This window comes from Heliangelus exortis, chromosome 6 (genome assembly GCF_036169615.1).
Source record: "Heliangelus exortis chromosome 6, bHelExo1.hap1, whole genome shotgun sequence".
NCBI classification, from domain to species: Eukaryota; Metazoa; Chordata; class Aves; order Apodiformes; family Trochilidae; genus Heliangelus; species Heliangelus exortis.
The window spans coordinates 26,414,423-26,434,944 of NC_092427.1; the positions used below are offsets into that span (position 1 = coordinate 26,414,423).

General features: G+C 38.0%; 1 protein-coding gene and 1 long non-coding RNA gene across 11 annotated transcripts in view; both read right to left on the reverse strand.

Moving 5' to 3' along the window:
- Positions 1-20,522, reverse strand: part of RAPGEF4 (Rap guanine nucleotide exchange factor 4) — a 178,018-nt gene that overhangs the window by 98,450 nt on the left and 59,046 nt on the right. For 2 of the 10 annotated variants that reach the window (XM_071747347.1, XM_071747345.1), the window contains exon 1: positions 11,283-11,569. The exons of the other annotated variants lie outside the window; for them this stretch is intronic. The gene's annotated coding sequence lies outside the window, so the exon portion shown is untranslated. Of the gene's footprint in view, positions 1-11,282; positions 11,570-20,522 lie in introns of those variants that run through there. 10 annotated transcript variants of the gene reach the window in all.
- LOC139797683 (uncharacterized) lies at positions 1,378-4,143 on the reverse strand. The gene is made up of 2 exons (XR_011726552.1): positions 3,506-4,143; positions 1,378-1,787 (listed from the first exon to the last, which is right to left on the reverse strand). It is a non-coding gene; the product is annotated as an uncharacterized lncRNA (long non-coding RNA).

Genomic DNA, 20,522 nt, shown 5'->3' on the forward strand with positions numbered 1-20,522 from the left:
CATATATTTCACTCCATACTGCTATTCAGAGTATCACAACTGAGGCAATTTAATTAAAATCAGCCAGAAAAGGAAAATGTAATGTGAAGGTGATTCAAATTCTTTTTGTACAATCTTTCTTCTCATTAAAAATAATGGCTCTTTTTCCATTGAAAGAATAGCTAAAAAAAATTTTACTCCCATCCTCACTGAATTTGAATGCAATGTCTCATTGTCGCCAACTGTACAAAGATGAATACACAGACTAGTCAACCATTTCCAATTGTCCGTCTTTTAAATCATGAAGCATAGGAAAAAAAAAAAATAAAATCTCTTGACTGCAGCTGGAACCACTACTCCTTCTCCTGTTCACAGGACAGGGATACTCTGGGTACTAGAGGTTGCGTGCATATCTCACTTCTACCAAGCTTTCAGGTCTGAAAGAGAGTACTTTGGAAACAACAGTAGTCCTTTTAATGTATTTTCTGCTTTTCTGTTTCTACTAAGAAGTCAGCAGCCAACTATCAAGAAAAGAAGATTAATCAAATGCCTTTGCAGAAGCCCCATGCTGAAGCAGTAAGAGATCTACTCAAAGAGACTTTCTGGAGCCCTTTGTGTCTCACCTTGTTCTCATGATGTGTTACACTGAGTTACTTCAAGATAGCAAAGAGACATAAAATGGTAGTTCTTTCCCTGTAAAAAGTGCTGTCGAGACTTATAAAATTAAAATTAAACAGATTTAAGCTAACCTTCTTTTCTTGTCCTCATACCCATTTCCCGATGCTTTCCAGCCGGGTGACACAGTGTTGAGCTCCAGTACTGTATTTAGGTAACTACAAAAAGTCTACCCATTATTTTCCCTTTCCATACTGTCCTAGAGGATTCTGTACAACATATGTTAAGATCTGGTCTTCTGACCTATCACGGTATCAAAATGGACAGGCTTTTAGTCTCCAAGCCCTTCTTAAGAGCAGATTTTATCAGCAGCCATTCACTGCATTTCATGAAGAAGGCAGCAGGCAAAAGGAATCCTGCAGCAGCTGCATGGGTCATACATGCAGCCACCAGTAAGATGACCACAAAACCTCTCTCTTGGTTTTGATGTGGGGCTGCCCTACTCAGGACCTGGGGTTTTATCCCATATTTTAGAGCATTTTAGATCTTCATCACTTCCAGAGAGAAAACTTAAACTGAATATGCAGACACATTTGGGGATTCAGTCATCTTCAGACTGCCTCTGTGAATAAAAAGTAGTACTGAATTTATCTAAAAATCAACTAACTCCTCTCCCTCCCCTGCAATTCCCTCTGAAGCATTCACTGAATAATTTGCCAATTAAAAACTAGACAGTCTACAAGTTTGCTAGTCAAAAATTTACAAAAAGACACAGGGCACCCATTTTAATGCTGCAGTCACATTTTAATGAAATTTTCATCCTTAGAGCTCTTCGAAGGGAGGAGATATGCCCTCTTTGACAAGCCCATTCTTAAAATAACTTTTTTGCTTTAACAGTTAACAGGTCAAGCAAGAGTGCAGCAGGCAAGTCATGGATTAAATAGTACCTTCAACAAATCAGACTCAGCAACATCAAGCAAGAGTCAGAAAGCACAAGCTGAGGGGGATGGGACAGTAATCAGGACATGCATTAACTTTTAAAGTTTGCCATTGTCCATTTGTTTTGGATAGCGTGCATGACAGCGCAGGTCATCCACTGGAGCAGGCACCTTCAGACTAGGGGCTGCAAAAGCTCAATGCCTCCTTGCAGCAGAAGTTCCAGGAGGAAATGTGACTTGATCTAATTTTGGAATCTGGAAAAAAGACAAACATCAGGAAGGAAGTTTAAAAATATTTGGAAAAAAGTCCTGTCAAATAAAAAGGAAACTCTAGCTTGATAAATTCAAATAGTAGCAACTCAGCATCAAATTGCAGTGACATGTCTCTTTGGAAACAGCACATAAAGATTGCTGGTCCCTCTCTGGAACATTTTAGACAAGGAGAAGAAGTCACTACTATCTTTGGATGGTTTAGCCCAGTGGCTTCCATTTATCCCTGTATGTGCTGCTACTGCAGCCTTCCATCTTTGTCCAACACACATTAAACTTCGCAGAGTTAGGTCTGCATGGAGGTCCATACAATATCCCTTGAGCTTCAGATACTCCTGTCTACAGAACAACCGTTTAAACTTGTCTGGAATACTCTAGACTCCACAAATGAGCAAAATTAACAGATAGGAGATCTGCTAAGAAAAGAACTGTGACAGGAGAAACTACTTTCAAGTTTCCGGGATACAGACACAAACCCCTTTTTCAGTACTGTGCACACACTGCCAGCTAGCACAATCCTGTGTGTGCTTCTACAAGACTGCATGGATCAACAGCTCACCCATACTCTCCTGGAAGATCAGGATCACCTCAGTCAGCTCCTCTGATTCACCTGGTAAAATATAATTTCTAAGGGACTAGTTCACTGAGTTAATTAATTGTTTAATTTCTTCAGGTTTTTCTTAAAATGCTTGCGGTACAACGAAATGAAATTAAGACCTATTATCTCTCAGTCAGAGAGTAAATCCTCATTACACTACAATGGTCTAATTTACATTACAGCAATTCTCAGATGGGTGAATGGATGTATGTTTGCCTTACAGTGTGCCCAGAAGGCAAAGGTTTCCTCCCATTCTCACTTTGTTCTCCTCTCTTCTTCCCCTCTGACAGCTCTGTAAACGGCACAGAATTTGTGGAAAGGGGGAGAATGGGCAGTAAGCAGGGCAAACAGAGTGGCCACCTCCTTCCCTTGTGCCTCTTCCTCCTGCACAGCAGTAAACCAGACTATTACAGTAAAGTCAGAGGAAGGAAAAGGAATTACATAAAGCGTTTAGAAAGTACCTGTTCTGAAAATGCTGATTTTCAAGGAAAGGTGCTGAAATGTTAGCTACCTAATATAACCAAATAGAAAAGAATTCCAACTAGTCTTTCTAAAATGAAAGAATATTGGCTTTAGGCTCTTCTTCCTCTGTATATGAGATGGGCACAAGGGTCAACAAGATTTCACATATCAAGAAGGGGGGGGCAGAGGGGGCGGGAGAGGAAATCCATACACCAACAACCTTCTTCCATACCGCTGTTGTTAAAGTTCTTATAAATACAACTTCTTCTACAAATATATTCTATAAATTTCAAAATTTAGAAAAATTTCAAAAATACAAAAAGAGTCTATCCCAAGCCTCATCTTTTGCTCTAACATGCCACAACACTCCGCTGTGATCTTTGAATTCATAAACTAAGCAAGGCCCAGCTGGGCAAATAATGAGCACAGAAGGCATTGCAGGAAGTGGTTATTTATCCTAAATCAACCCTCAAACGACCTCATACCCTCTTTCTTGGAATCAATGTGGTGATGGAATTTCCCATTTCAGCAATACAATCTATGTCTTCACCACAAGAGCTAATTACAGAGAACTCAGCTCCTGCTTCATCTCTTTTTAAAGCATTTACCATTGATCTCATCCAGTCTAACATTGTTAACTCACCTATGTTTTCAGCTGAGTAAAGTATCCCACACTTCCTGACCTGAGCTGCTACACAGTATTGCTGTATGGTCTTTCAGGCACTGAAGTAGTGAAGCCCATCTGTAGTCATATTTCTGCACTGCCGAACTTCTGTGCAACCATGGTGCAGTCAGACTGCTAATCTTCCCTCTGAAGTGTGCATGTCTGTACTAAACCTCTGCATCTGTAAAACACTTCAGAATCCCTGACAAAGAAGGATTCTTTGAAAAGGTCAGATTAATAACTTTCTTCTTGAGCAAAAATATTCTAGGAGAATTTAAACAGACACGCAAGTTTAGCATTCTGGAAATTCTCACAGCTGCTGTTTGCTACCTAAACTCCGTGCTGCTTAAAGTCATGTGTGTTCACATGACCTGCTAAGCTGGGGGCTGTCTCCTGCTCTTGAACTTTTTCCTCCTGCACTTTAAGATCTGCTTAGCAATGCTTTTATTGTGTACTGCTGTACACAAGCACACATGTAAAGGGCATGTGATGGAGTTGCTTCCATATGGTTTATAACTTATGTCTCCTTTATTACTATTTCCTTGGGTAATGAAATAAAATTTGAGGACTTCTTCTCACAAAGCTTTCAAACAAAAAACTAAAATAAATACAACATAGACCATACTTTTCCTTATATGGCAACCACAGAGTAGAGGAGGCACATGTACAATTTTAATTTTTTCTAGATATGAAAATATGTATGATAATTGTCTTTAGAGAGTGTTGATACCAGTATTGCTTTCTCAGGACTCAGTACACCGGAAATATATCATACCAAAACATGTCAAAATACATCAATGTTTTCAAGTTTTATTTAAAGGCTAGGACAGACTGGAATATCACCCATACCATTGCAGGCTTCCTGTGAATAACAAGCAAAGCATTAGCGCCGTGCAAAGCTATGAAGCTTCTATCTCTCAAACAATACAGTGACAACATTTAGAAATACAATCATTCACTATAAGAACAAGATAACCTATGAAAATCCACAGGTCAGTCAGCCTTTTGTGTTTTATCAGGGACTGTGGCATCATCATAGGGCATTACAAGGGGATTAATGACTAGCTGGTATTAATGGTCCCAGACTATGCCTGAGGCAATCAACTCCTCCCACCTACTCAGTAATCCCACAAGATACTCTGGTCTCCTTTGGAGCATTAATATCCAGCTTTTTTATAAAATCCTTTCTGTTCAGGATTTGCGTGCGTATAATATTTGTAGGACTTCATATATACATGTAACATTACAGTGAATTAGGGAGAGCATATTGGGGTAGAAAGCAGCATCTGTTCCATCAAGACTACATTCAATGGGAACAAATATTCTCAGATAACAAAGAATGCAATGTGGGCTGGTAGTTTTGATCACTTGGTCTCTGTATATTTGAAGTGGAAGCTATATTGCATTAACAGCTCTCTGTTGGTCTTCAGGTGCCTCAGCTTCCTCACTAAGTCTGTGCTTAACCCTTGCTCAACTTCCATGTTGCAACACCTCACAACAGTACCACTGCTATCACTAGTGTTGTACAAATGTCACAGAATCTTTTGGATAGGTGCTAGGTACTTTCAAAATTGGCTACAATGCAGGTACAACAAAGATAACAATTTTTGTCACCATTGTCATTATTACCTCATTACTGATCTTAATTTGGCTGAAAAAATAAAAAAGGTGACATATCATATGTTATTTTAATCCATGGCACAGGCTCTCCTCAGTTACAATTTTTAAGTCCTCACCCAAAAAACCTTCCATTGCAAGGTTTCACTGACTGGTTCTTGGCATAAGCAGCAAATACATTACAGACTTTCAGTAGTTATACTTGCATGAAGTATCGACATGCTCTTCTCAGGCGAGCTGACCAAAACTGCAAAACACCCTTCAAATCTGGACCCTGGATATTCTCTTCCTCAGAAAAACATTACTCTGAAGCATAATCCATTTGACTGAAATGCAATCTGGAACGTTGCCACGCACCACAGTAGTAATACTTCACATGATTAGCAACAAATGAAACTGAGAGAAGTCTCTCTGACTGCTGAGCACTGTGTACTAACTCTCAGTGAGCTGAGTTCCATGCTGACATTTAAACACTCTCTACTACCATGTAGCCTACCCATAAAGAACTTGGCAATCAGAAACACTGTTATCACATGGTATAAAAAATAGCCTGTCTCATGTGTATTTAAGCTTCCATTTGCTTGCTTGGTTATTCAACCACACTTGGTCAAACTCTGTCACATGCATGCAAGGGCTTTCCCACTAGAGCCTATCTATATATAAAGATAGATTAAGGAGGGCAAAGTTTTGATTCTTGTAGCCAAACACTGAAAATTTCATTATTACATTTAATTTTTTTAAGCTCCTGAAAAATCTAACCTGTGCTTGTGTATTTCTTCAAAGACACAGATCCAGTATCAGAACAAGGCACTCTCTGTAACAGTTAATTGTTTATGTAGCCATAGAGTAAAAGTTGTAACGGAATAAACCAAACATATGCCACCGTGTTTTCCACAGATACATTTAATTTTAAAGTTAAAATTAAATGTATAATTTACATTATATAAAAGAGGGGATTATCCCCTCTGTATATACATTATATACAGAGGGGATACATTATATCCCCTCTGTATAATGGAGCTGCCAATTTTATCACTGCTTATTGTGGCCTGGGGAAATTATGCATTGGTGTACAATTATCAGCTTTCCATAGCCTTTCACTGTCTGCAGATTTTTTTGTTGCAGTGATGGTGATGTTACTGGGACGGTTAACTTCCTTCTCTTCAACAAGAGATAAAAGCTGAAATGACCGAGTTTCTGGCAAGAGAATTTCTGGCAGAGGAAGCAAAGTAGGAAATGCAGCTCCTGATACAAAACAGCCCTCTCTGTCTCTTGTCTGAGAGAAGGCTCACCGCCTGGGTATTTCTCAAATCTCTTCACTGGATAAAAAATTACCAGGGTTTAAAAAACCTGAAGCTTTCTTCTTAAGAGAATTATGTGCTTTACAGATCATGATAAATCCTGACTAAAATGCTAGTGTCAGTTCTTCAAAGTCCCTTTCCTCCAGTGAGGTTATACATCTACAGAGCAATGAGTAGAAATAGATTACAGGGTTCTTTCTCACTCAAGCAGCCTGAAAATACAGGTATGTATTGTACAAGCACTGTTCAAGCACTGAACGAAAATGATGACAGAAACCTCCTGAGGGAATTACTCAGTTCATCAAGAATTTTCCTTGCACTATTCCTCACACCTCTCTTTCTGCCTCCTTCCTTCCTCTCACCACTCATCATCTGTCCATAGAAAATAATGCCAGGTTATTCAATGGCCTTGTTACCACAGTGAGTTGTTATGGTAAGCTGGTAAATCGAGAAATGGGGTTTTGTGGTGAACTTCAGCTGAGTCTTCACCCCTTCCGCTGGGAAGTTCAGTTGGAGTCACTGAGGAAATACAAAACAGAGGCAGGAATGCTGAGTTTAAAAAGGAGCACTGGCAGCCTAGTGCTTTGACTGGAAAGAAGGAACAACCACTCATACTGCTCCCCCAGCTCTAACTGGGAACCTAACTGGGACATGGCCCAAGCATAGTACAAGAAGTCACATAATACTCCTAACCATGGCCTTGACTTCTGTCACCAGTGCTAAAGGTGAATTCCCCATTTTATTGCTCACTCTTCCTTTCAGTGATTGCTCCCTCCATCTTTTAGTTATTTGTTTAGATTTCCAGTACATAAAAATCCTGGCACTGCCATTACGGGCTCAGAGCCATCTGAGCAATCTTCTTAAAATACACTAAAACATCATCCATATGGTTATCTAATATGTAACTATTTGCTTTCCAGGATAATAACAGAGAGGTAACAAAAGCTGTTAAGAGCTTCACAAAACTTCACAAGACATTGTCATCCTAATGATGAATCTATGATTTTCACCCAATGGCAGACATCAGTCTGCATGATCCCCTTTTTTAATATATTTTCACTATAAGTCTCACTTAAATAAGACAAAGATCAGACAAGCCATTTTTCAAAGGATCTATTTGTTTGAGATCATTGTGTGTACCCCACCCAGCAGAGTCTGATACCATGAGGTTCACTATGTTCTGGAAGAAATCCACTTCAGAGACAGCATTTAGCAAGGCTGGGAAGACTATCTGAGAGATAAAAAAGAGAGATACCAAGGAAATTTCTTTTCAGGTATGATCTTCTATCAAAATAGCTTATAATTGTTAAATGTTTTACAACACAGGTTCCAGTATTTGGTTAGAGGACTCAATCAAGGTATACCATAGTTTGTTTTTCTTGTAAGCTGTAACTAGTACTATTGCTTTTATAGACAACTTACATATAAAATTCTCTTGCCTGTTCCAGAGATTCACTGTTTCTCTAGAAGCAAATGATACTTGGATGAAAGTTCACTTTGTTGAGACAGCTATGACTTGCATTGGCTTCGCAGCATGGGCAATGCTCTCCAAGAGCAAAGTAATTTATCACGATTTTCTAAGTGTACTTCAGGTAGAAACTGATGATGTGAAAGCACATGAGTTCATCTGTGTCTACTTTATATTCTGCAGCTTGTGAGTTAACATTTTATGCCAGAAGCTGTTTGTGCTACAGAGAATTCCAGACAATTCAGTGGATGGATTAGTAATTATTGAACTTGTGGAAGAAATCAATGAGCTCTTAGGCCTCTGTAGAGAAAGCAAGGTGGGAGCTTTTCTCGGATACTTCAAAGATCTACAAATCTTAGGTCTCTTGGGACAGCTGTGAAACAGTGTCTCCTTTTATCATAAGTGACTAGAGCCCCAAAAGGACAAGGAAGAGCAGGAAGGAATACCATGTCACTCCTTGTCCTGGCCAGCAGAACTGGTAAGCTTCAAGATGGGAACACCATGTATTCATTTTAGCAATACAGGAGTACTTTCTCCTTTGGTATAACAGAACTTGAAGGGCCTCTCCTTGGGATCATACAGTTTTCTCTTGCAACCAATAAAGAGGCAGCAGAAGCCAGACTTTCAGCTTGAACTGGAAGTTGTACTGTTTTGTAGATAGACAGCTCAAGGAAATGCAATTTAATCAGAACAGTTGCAACTTCTATGATTATACTCAGGTATTATCCCCAGGACACATTTTGTTTGTGTCAGATCATACCATTGGGTTCATACTGCTTTAGGGTTTCAGGCCCTGCCTTGGTAACCTTGGTTAATAAGAACTTTTCCACTAAACTCAATGGGAGTAAGAATATTTTGTGTGTTGTTAGCCTGAACATCATAGGTATAAGTGAATTCAATCTACCGAAATTGGAAACAGTAAGCCCCCTGCAGATCTGAAAGTGCAGGGATTAGCATCCATTAGCACACTTTTGTCTAAAGTACAAGAAAATATAATTAGCATAAATTTATTGACTTAAGCTGAAGGTGGAAATGAAGACCAGGTTGGAGTCTAGTGAAAAAGCTTTCAGGTAACAGTAAAATGCTCAGCATAATAAACAGATAAAGTCAGATTTTCACGCTAAAGGATGTGCCTTATTTTGACACTGCATCAAAACTGCATCCAAGACCAAATTCAGGCTACAGAAACACTCAATAGACTTTCATCTCTTCAACTAAAAAGGAAACTTTAAAAGAAGCAGTAAACTAAGTCCAGCTTTGCCACATGCAATGCAATTCACTTAGCATCTAATATAAGTGTGACTGCATTATGAACATTATAAGATCACAATATGAATGTAATTGTAGATTATCTTAAAAGACATAGCATTTCTAAGTGTTCACAATCACTTCAGTAGGAATCTTTACAGGTTGTGTCCTGTTACAAGAAAACTATTTACATGTTTCAGTATTTATATAAGCCAGAATAATCTCTGTTCCAATGAACACAGATCACAGGAAAAAAGGATGCCTTTCTTTTCCCAAGAGAAGCCCAACTCCATTAAAAGGAACCGGACTGATTATGTAACTGTATCACAGAACAAAACCATAGGTAATCTTGACTGTGGAGTTTACAAGTTAATACTACACTACAGAAGTAAAAAGGTTAAAAAAATAACCACTTTTCTTTGCTTCCCATTGCCATACAGCTTTCCTCTCTTTTTGTGTTTATTATTTTCTAAGTCAGACTGTTAAAGCTATAGGTTCCCAATGGACCTCACCTTCAAGGGCTGAAAGGTACAACTGCAATACTGTGTAATTATGCACGTGCACATTTTATACAAAAATAAACTCTCCATTTGTTTCATCTGCCAGTTGGCCAAGATGCTTATTTATTCTGCTGGGAAGAATGTGCCTTTTTTTGCCATAAATCATTACCTTCCCCTTTCTTAGTTCCCATCTATCATTTGTGTAGTTTACAAATGCTTACATTATCAGGAGTCACAACTACAGTTACATGTTGCAACTAATAAGAGAGAAACCTTCTGTTTTGTCTGGGACCTAAGCAAAATTTCTATGTACCAAAATCTGGAACTGGCCCACATTCTGAGTATCTTAGCTCTGTGAAGCTGATGGCCACAACAATCCCTATATTTTTTAACTGCCACAAAAATAAAGCATTTGTAAGCTAAACACGTGCCTGCTACATATGTTTCCAAACCTAATGCTATAATATTTGGACTTGGCTACAACACCATAAAATAAATTGATTTCTTCTGTATTTGTGCATTTAGTTTATCAAGTTCCTGTCACTGAAACAACCTTCACTCCTTTTTCATATTTCTTAAATACATTTGATTGAAGCCCCTATCTTTCCCTAAAAATAAGTAAATAAATAAGGCAATATTGTTTGGGGTTTTTTGAAATGCTTCCAAATTTCCCTCACTTTCAGACAGCACAGCAAGACCAGTCCTGGGTTTCCCTCCCTCTTTCCGTAAAATCTTGAGAGAGAGACAGATTCTGTATCAGTAACTTTTACTATACATATTTTCTCTTTGAACAAAGCATCATCTTAACATATGAACAGTAACATTCCATCCTTCCTTTTTATTTTCTTATGCATTATTTAAACATGCTGCTCTGAATTCTACAATTAGGCTATTCCTGAGTAACATCTTTACTGTCTGACACAGCAGCAAACGTGAGCTATCCAGGGGAGTTTCACACATTTGTTTGCTATATGGGAGCCTAAATTTAAATGATAATCTAATTCAGTAAAAAATTAACTGAAGTCAGATTTACTGCAAGAATTTTTTAAAATTTAATTTTCAGCTGGTAATCAATGCTTATTCAGTTTCCATTTTATTCCTGCCTTCCCTTTCTGCAGATCCCTCAGTGACATTAAGCAACTGCACAAATTTTTAAAATGGTAGGGAAACTACCATCTACACTCAATTTAGGAATAGAAAAGTCCACAGAAATCACTCTTTATGCACATTTTTCTTAACAGAAAGAATAAAAAAATGTAAAATTTTCATGGTAGAAATAATACATATATACATATATTTCTAGCAGTCTGTTTTTCAAATCATTTTGAAACATAAGATGACAGAAATGGAGAAGAGATCTCACTATCAGCTCACCTAAAACCCTACTCAGTTTCTAAGATACGAATGCTAGGATTAAATATTAAAGCCTCTTCAAAGAAAGAACTACTACTGTTGAGACACACAGTAATAAAATCCATTATTATTCACATAATACCGTATCAAACTACTATCCCCTTAGTATTATATTTCATCTAAATGTATGCAAAATAAAAAATATAATCTTGTAAACAACAATAATTACAACAGAAGGAAACAAAAAATAAAAGAAATCTCAAACTTACATTGATGTGTTATTATAGGTCCTGCACAGCAAGTAGCCCTAAGGGTACATTTTAGGTTTTTTATCCATGCTCTGTTCTTGTTGCTGATGTGACCACTTAGGCACATGGTCAAGTTGCAATCAGCTTCTTTCTTAGTGATGTATGAGAGCTGTGCTGATTTATCTAGTCCTTCTGCAGCAGATTAGCACTAATGTTTCTGCTTCTGCATCCTACCTCTCTTTAGCAGGAGACTCTGCATTATCATTGGCAATCCGAATTAAAGAGCCAGTGAACATAGAATAATTTTTATTTTCTTTCTGAAACCCTTGCAAAGCAGGTAGCCTCACACAAACACCATGATTTATCCACTGATCCTCTTTTTTCACTATCTTTGGCAAGAATAGTAGTCAGAGATACAGAATGGTTCCAGAAAATCTGCTATAGCAATTTTGTAATCTATTCTGTTAAAGGAATACTGTCCTATGCAGATGGCCCTAGGCAAGAGATGGCTGCAATACACCAACATTTCAGTCAAAAACATGTTTGTATTCTCTAACACAAATATTACATGCATACAGGTAAATTCTAGTTTAACCCAAAGAAGCAGATGATGTGAAATTAATTAATGGAAACCTGGCTTATTAAAAAAAAGCAACCTAAATACCTTATATGTCAAAGGTATTTAACATATAAATTCATTTGGTTAAAATTTATTCCAGTGCCTTACAGTGTATGCAGTCATTACAAATTCTCTCTTTTCTCCTCAGAACTGACATATTTTACACTATGCGATTGTCTAATTCAGCTATTTAAAGTACTACAAAGAAGCTGACTGATCCTTGCTGTTACTATTTTGATTTTCCAGTAAACAAGTAGTATTTTAACAGTAAAATGCTATTGTTAATTCATGATCTTTTCAATTCAAGACATCATGAAACATAGCTGTTTAAATTTTCATTAGGACTTCAAAAAATATTTAGGAAAAAATGGATGCCTTAGACCATCTAGTCACAAAAATGTGAACATTCTGACAAGTTTGCTCACTGTCAAAATGACTCACATCATTGCTGTTCCTAGCTGCTAATCACAAAAGATAAGTATTCCTCTGTCTTTAAGAAAGAAACACCATATCTGAGTATTACACAAGAATTAAGTGCCATGTAACATTAGCAATATTTAAAGAGCAGAAAAACTTCAGGGAGAGAGAGAGAGAAAGAAGGGAGGGAGAGAAAAACAGAACTAACTCATTACTTCATAACAAAGCCCCCCTAAAACCAAGGGGGGCTAATTTTGCTCTAATGCTGAAGTCTATTGTGCCAAAATGTGGTAACAATGATTTCAATGTGTTTTCAGGATTTTACACATACTTATTTTTATAGCTGTCACAGGAGCACAGAAACCTTGAGTACAGAGGTAAAGAAGACCTAAGCATGTCCATTAGCACAGTTATTACAAAGTCAGTTTTAGATCAGGGTGTGACTTGTTCCAACTTCCCCAGCTTCCCTCTTCTTTTTGAATGTTGTTGATAAAGAATGAAAGGGGTGACTGCAGAAGGGCATCCAGAAGCCAGAATGAGAATCTCCTAAGGAAAGACACTTGAAAAAATAGTTTCCAAGTGCCTCCAATACTTTCAACCTCATGACCTCCCAGGCAGCTCCTTGCAAATGCTGAGTAAGCATCTTACGAATTTGAGTAGAAGTCTCTCTGAATGACAGGAAAGAACTAAAGGGCTCTATTTCAAGAGTAATATAGGTAGGGTACTGAGAATCCTCCTCAGGATCCTCAAGATTCACTGCATCAGAGAGGGGACAGGACAGCACTGACCTTCCTGCCAAGCTTTCACCAACAAAAAAGCAGTGTGATGTGGGAGTAATGTGGATGTGGCAAAGAGAAGTGAAAAGTCCTGTCAATCCTTAAGGCAGTATCAGTTTTAAGGACAATTTTTTGCTAAGAACTGAAACAAAATTTGGACCTGATGGTTTCATGTAGGTCTTTGCTATACTAGGAAGGTTTGTTAGCAAAAATACTGAAAATTAGCAGAGCTGCTTATGGCAGGTAGATAAAGAAAATCACTCTAAAAAAATATTTCAAGTCGACTTAGTTTTTTTTCCCCTCCCCGACTCTCATTAGAATTTTGTTTTGGAACCTCAGTGCTCTGGTGGTTTGCAAGAAACTTACGAAGTGCACTCAGGCTGTGTCAGTCTCACCTGCTCCTGAGCAACACTTAGCAATTTGTTTCACCTTAATGGTGGTCTCATGTATTCAGCAAATATTTTCCCTATCTGCTTTCAACATCAACAGACTAACCATGCTCTTTTAGTCTTATCATGTAAAATAGACACTCCATCTACCCTACTGTGGCAGTTCTCTGCCAGTTTGGGCTCATCTCTTCGAAACATGAGGAAGCAGAATAACATATACTATGTCCCCCTCAAGGACTTAACACAGAGTTTTAGTAGACCAAACAAACTGCTTTTAATACATGATTGCAATAAAATTTAAGCCTCCCTCATCTCATCTACAGTAGCTAGAAATTACATAGAATTCGGACATACACCAACTGGGATGTGTTAATATGTATCTTATCAGCTATGAATCTACACCAAATCTGCATTGACTTATGCCAAGCAAAAATAGGAATACAATTACTGCTGGCCCATTTACTTAACTCCCAGTTATTTACTAAAAAAAAAATTTGGTTTGATGACAGAATTTGCAGTTCGCTCAAAGTTGGTTCTGTATTTATTCAGCAGGGTGAAGAAAGAATAGAATTGTATCTCTGTTGGCCCCTACAAAGTATCATCTGTCCTTCCTAAACCCCAGTAGTTTGCTTAGGTGTTATACACACAAGCTAAGCAAATTACACTAATACTTAAACCATGCAAATAGTTTATATATATTTCTAAAGGAAAATATTTAAGGCAATTGAGAGTGCAAAGCCAAACATATTATTATCTATAATTGAATACATGCAAGTAAGTTTTAATTAAACTGACTTCTCTACTGAAAAAACATATTAAACACTTACTAAAAGGGAAAATAGCTAATTGGGGAAAAAGGAATTAATACAACAATATTTTGTAAAGAAGGTGTTGCTCAGTAAAAAACAAAAACACCCCAAAACAAACAAAAAAAAAAAACCCAAAACAAAAAAATTTAAAAAGCAGATTTCTAAATGTATGTCTAATTTATTCTTAATTTCAAGCAAACAAATACAAGCAGGTAAAAAAAGTGTGTTCTTAAAACCGCAGAAAAGATAACAGGGTGCTTATTTATGCAAGTAACTGATTTGTTTAAAACGTCAAACATTAGACTGAGACAGGCAGGAAGAATTTTGGAGGTTAAATGATTAAGAATATTTTTTCAGGAGACATCTAAAACCTAGCAAAACTACACACACACACACTCACACTCACACACCAAAAAACCCCACAAACCACAGGTTTAAAGTCCCAGTCAGTGCCCCATCACAGAAAGGGCACCTACCTGCTTGTGCTGAGGCCCCAAGAAAGCATTAGTGAGTGACAACTCTTCACAGAAAATGAGAGTCCATGAGTTTAAGCGTTGCATATGATGCATCTGGATGTTTATAGCTTGTGCAACCATTCAACAATCAACAAAAAGCTTTCAGAAAGCAAACAAACACAATCTTCTGAATTTGCATATGGAGAAAACAAGAGGGTAAAATTAAATGCCTTGAACAAAACTGCGAAAAGACTTCATGGGGCAGGTTTATACCACCTGTCTTTTTTCCAGTTAGAAATCACAATAGCTACACAGCAGAGCTGGGACATCTTAGGCTTTCCACAAGGAAGAACACAGGGATTTACTGGTTGTCTTAGCAGTGACAGCCCATTCATCACACAGAGCACTGCCATGACATGGAAAAATTAAGGAAATATACTGTGAGTTTCAAAAGGCCAACTCAGAGCTTGCCCTACATTTTAACCTTGGTCAGAAAATTGTCCTGGGAATAATAAATACAGTTTATGCTAGCAAAAGCACTTTTACAATTATTCCTTATGCCAGTCCTTCATTAGGCTAACTACAGCACATAAAAACTCCCAGTTTTCCCAAGCTGACACTGTGACATTTTCCCTTCAATCCTGACAGCAAAACGTTACTATAGACCTGGCTTTAGTGAATAGAAGACCAAATAATCAATAATGTTTAGGGAAAATAAATCAGTAGGAACATTTTAACCCTAGGCATCCAGTTTACATTTCAAGGCTCTCTCTGCAGAAAACACAGCAGGGAAAAACCAGAAAAACCCTGCAAGAAAAACAGGGACCTTCCTTTCAAAGTAAAAGTTGAGATGGGATTAAAAATACACAGATCCCTAAGAATCAGGGAAATCTACTAGCTGCAAACTGCACAAGTCACAAAATGGGCTTCATAAGCAGCAAGGATCCTCTGAGAACAGACCAGAAGAGATTATATGATGTCCCATGGACTACACAACCTACAGAACCAAAACTGTACTGTTTTCCCTTAGAACAGAACAGCAGTGTTACAATAAGTTGAATTTTTCTTTTGTCAAAATGGCTCTATATGTCAGCTTGCATTATGGTGCTGTGAAACGTCCTTTTCCACTTCCCTCATCCACTTCCCAGATTAGACTACAGCTTAAAAATGAAATAAAGGATGGGTTACAAACTGTCTTATGGCATGGCAATGTAACATTACAAGTGTTTTATCTCTCCCTTTCCCTTAAAGACTCTTTGGCATGTTGAATCTATCATTAAATGTATATTTAATAACCAAGGGAGCTAAACTTAGCTTTAATGCTTTCAAACCCAGTCAGATGAAATAGCTTCCTTAGTTCAGAATGGTGCATCTGCCCAATGGACAGACATGGTCTCACAAAAGAAAGGTTACACTTCAGAAAGCTAATACATATAGGCCACTGTAAGACACATTTTAGATCACACTTGGAAAAACATTAGAGAAGGTCAAAACCCAACTTGGTTGAAAAGAACAGGAAAACTTATTCTGGCAAATGACAGGTCCCCTAGGGAAAGAGGTAACACGATGCACAGAGAATGTGGGAGAGGTTTATTACCCAGAGACCAATTCCATGAGCTGTTCATTAGATAGTACAACTTTTTGCACCTGCAAAGAAGTTTGGAATAAGTGAATCCAGGCATGCTAAGCACACCCTTTCTTTCAGTGGGGGATTCTATTCAGATATATCTTTGTTTTTAACAAAGCTGGATTTGATTATGAGAGCTCATTATACTTAGTGCATTTTATTCACTTTTCTGTACAGAAAATGCTTCATAAGCTTCTGGTTCCTAGCATCACCATCAGGAAGGCTTGTAGAAGGCATTTTTTCCTCAAATAAATGTGTTGCAAAATTCAAAGGGAACCATGTACTATTAAAAAGCCAAGAGCCTAAAGGGGAGATGGACTTGGTACTAAAATGTTAAACAAACACAGCTTAATTTTCAATCACATTACTGCATTTTGGAAATCAAAGCCAACTGTGAGAACATAAGTGACTTATCACGATGAGGCCAACAAGCCTCAGGTTTGCTGAGTCGACACAGAAACAAGGGTTATTTGTTTCAGCCATGTCAGAGGGATAAGTACAACATTAATAATCAAATTACTGATGAGCAATTTCATCTGGGAAACAGAATGAAGTATCTTAGTATACTTTCACTTGAGTATTTACAGAAATCTTGCACAGAAGGAGATAGGGAATATTTTTTACTAGTCACTGATCTCAACTGTGCATGCTGTGAATGTTGCAGTTTCTGCAAATAAACTGTATAACTATTGTAGTTCTGCTTTATCTTCCTGACCTTGATGAGCTGCTACAAAGCAGTTTGCCAGATAATTTTTGACTGGAAAACAAAATGTGACATGAAGCAAAAAGGTGAAGTTGAAGGCAAGTTTGGGGTCACTCCTTCCTCTTTATCCTTTCTTGCAACATGGGCAAAAACGGATATTCCACAAACATCAGAAGACATCTGCAACATGTAGAAATAAACAATTCATCGTGTGGTCCCATATCAAGTCACCGACCTCTCGCCAAAGTTCCCACACGAGTGATGTGGATGGACTGGAGAGTTCTTGCTCTTGCGTCCACATTATTGGCTTCTCTGGAAGCTTCTCATTAGCAGGATTACCTAATAACAGTCCCATTTTTTCCTTCAATAAGTCAACAATAGAGAGAAGGTAGTGCCCCTTCTTACCTGACTCGGGCTTTCCAGCTCTGGTTAACTCTATCACGACTCTTCAGCTTTTTTGTTGGTGCTGCGTTGCACCGAACTGGCTCCCTTCTTCCTGGTTTGCCTAATCAGGGGCTAGACAATGGTCTCTGCCCGCATTCTCCACCAGATGTAGATGGGTACAGACGGGCAAACCTTTCTTGAGGTACAGCCCTCCAAAGTCAAAGAGGTGTTCTCACCAAAGGGCACAGTCAGTGCTCCGGTTTTGCTGCCTTCAGACCCGGCTTAGCCTCGTTCCGTGCTTCTGCTCCAGACTCAGCTGACCTCCTCCTTTGGCTGCTCCAGAGTGAGCTGAGCGTGTGTTGGGAAGCTCCCCTTTTATTGCCCCCCCAGTCCTGCTCATGGGCAGCTGAGGCAAACCCTGACTGGGCGGGGGCTTAACACAGGTGGGCTTGACACAAGCTCACGCCTCCCACCTCGTAATTAGCACCTGAGTGCCTCAAACATGGGGCTGTGTGTGCATGCTCAGGCCATGCCTCTACTCATTCTGCTACATCATCGTGTTACAGAGTAACCAACACTATTCATTGAGAAGCAGATTGTTCAAAAGTTATGGGTTTTATTTATGTAATGAGGCACATTTTGATAGAAAGGCAAATGTAGCCAAACAATAACCATGGTAAGAGATCATTGTGAGGCAATGCCAATAAAAACCTTAATTTGCTTTAATTTAAATGTAAGCAAGTGTGCCAAAGAATAATGGAATGCGGGTTGCACCAGTTTATGCTGTGGTGAGTTTTGTCCTAGGCTGGCTAGGAATTACTCAGGAGAGGAATGAAAATAAGTGATTAAGAGAGAAAAAGAATTTGAACTGTATACTCTTGTCAATACCTTTAATACACTTTTCTGTCCTCAAGACTTTAGAGTGATCTTTCCCAACTGATTCTGCAAACTTTTGCAACACCAGAACTGCAGTAGTTTTCCAGTTTCCATCCAACGCACATGGATGGAATAATTCACACCACTACTAACCACTTTCCTTCAGACTAGGCTGTATCTAGCATCACACAAGAAAGTACCTTAGGATAAACATAAAACCAAAAAGACTTGGAAATTATGTTTCAAGAGTGAAGGAGTAAAAAACGGTAACGGTACAGTTAAATCAGAGAGCCCTCAATCACTCACAGGCAACAGAAACAAAACTGGAAAACTGATTTACCCCAAGTTGGAGGCTTAACATGTGGGCCGATTTTTTTTCTTTTTAAAGAATGCAATAGCTGTCACAAATTTGGATATCAATAAAATATTTAATACCCACAGCTCATCTTAAAAAATCTGAAAATATATTGGGTAGAAGCCCTGTCACACACAAATCAAAAACTGGCTAAATGACAATGAAAGACAATGAAATATAGAAAAACATACAAAGGATCTGTCTAAAATAGTACTAAAGGGCAAGGTTCTGATTGATTTAATTTTTTAATTCACAAAGTCAGAGAATAAACAAACTTGATAATATATTATGCACAGTAGAGAAGAAGATAAAAACATTGGACAAAAAATAACTATAATATCTAAGTCTCTAGGGAACTAAAAATGCTGAGGAAAAGATCCATTTGGAAAATATCACCAGAGACATAATTTATGTAGCACTAGTGAGTGAGCAAAGTCTAGAAAGCAATAATCCTGAACATAGTAATACAGCACACCTGCCACTGCCATCCCTTCTAGCTCTGTACCTATGTTTCTGTAAGTTTAACTAGAGTGACAGACTTATGTAATACAACAGCAAAATGCTGTTATCATCAACAATTATCAAATTCTGGCTTGCAAAACTGGTGGTAAACATCAGATCAGGTACCTTCCAGATATACATGAATGACAGGGTCACATGATTTTCTGTTCTAGAAACCTCATACAAAGAAGCCTAATGACAATTCAGGAAAATTAAGCCCACTTATGTGATTTATTTGTATTATGACAATACACAGACATGACCACAGTGTGCAAACAGCTGAATATACAAATACTGAGGACACACAGAAACCATCCAAGGGACATGAAAGCAAGAACCAAAGAATGAACTCTGAAAATAAATTTTGAAAGGAGAAATCAGAATAAACTTGTTAATTGCATGTGATGGAATTTGTTGTGGAACGTATCTCCAAAAGCAGCACCAATTCACATGCTATTTGGCACGGATATTTAAAATTAGCAAAGTCAAAACTTTACAGAGCATCCCATATGGACCAATAGCTCTCTAGAGGGGAGATGGAGAGAGTGAATGGAATGAGAGAAATGGAAATAAATATCTCATGAAATAAAGCCATTACTTTAATTCCAAAACAAGGGACAGAACCAGCCCTGCCCCTGAAGACTGATGAGGAGGAAGCATGACATGTTTTTAGTTATGCAGCATGCTGTACTGCTACACTGCATTTTAACAATACAAATAACTCACTGAGGGCTCTGCTACAAATGTCTTTGAAACAGCGGGTGCTGGTCACAGCAAGAGACAGAACACTTAGTATGTGGAGCCTTTTGCTACATGTACAGCAAATTCTGGTCTAAGCAACTAGACTGCAATTTCACTGCACCATTATTGTAGTGAAATTAATGTACATGTACAGGTTTGGCTTAAGAATATCATCATGTCTTTCTATGTACTGTTAACAAGACTAAACACAATCAAATGTAACCCCACCATCTTGTTTTAAGATTCCAAATAGTTAATCCATGCTGCTGCTTTCTCACCATGCAGAGCATCTACCAAAATTAGAGTATCTTCCCCCCCCTTTCCTTATGCAGTAGTTTGTGATTAATGCCTACTGTAAATAGGTGAGCACTACTGCAAAGTAAAAATGTCAAGATAAAGGTCCCACCACAGAAGTTATTACATTCATGAAAAATTAATGCACAACATGTCCTGCTTACAGATAAAAAATTAAACTCACAACATTAAGAGATGTTCTTTTCTCTAGTATTAAAATTTCCATATATGTTTCTACTCATTTTCATCATGCTGAGCAATCTGATTTAGGCAGTCACATGGGCATCTCTTATAGCATATTCTAGTCACACAATG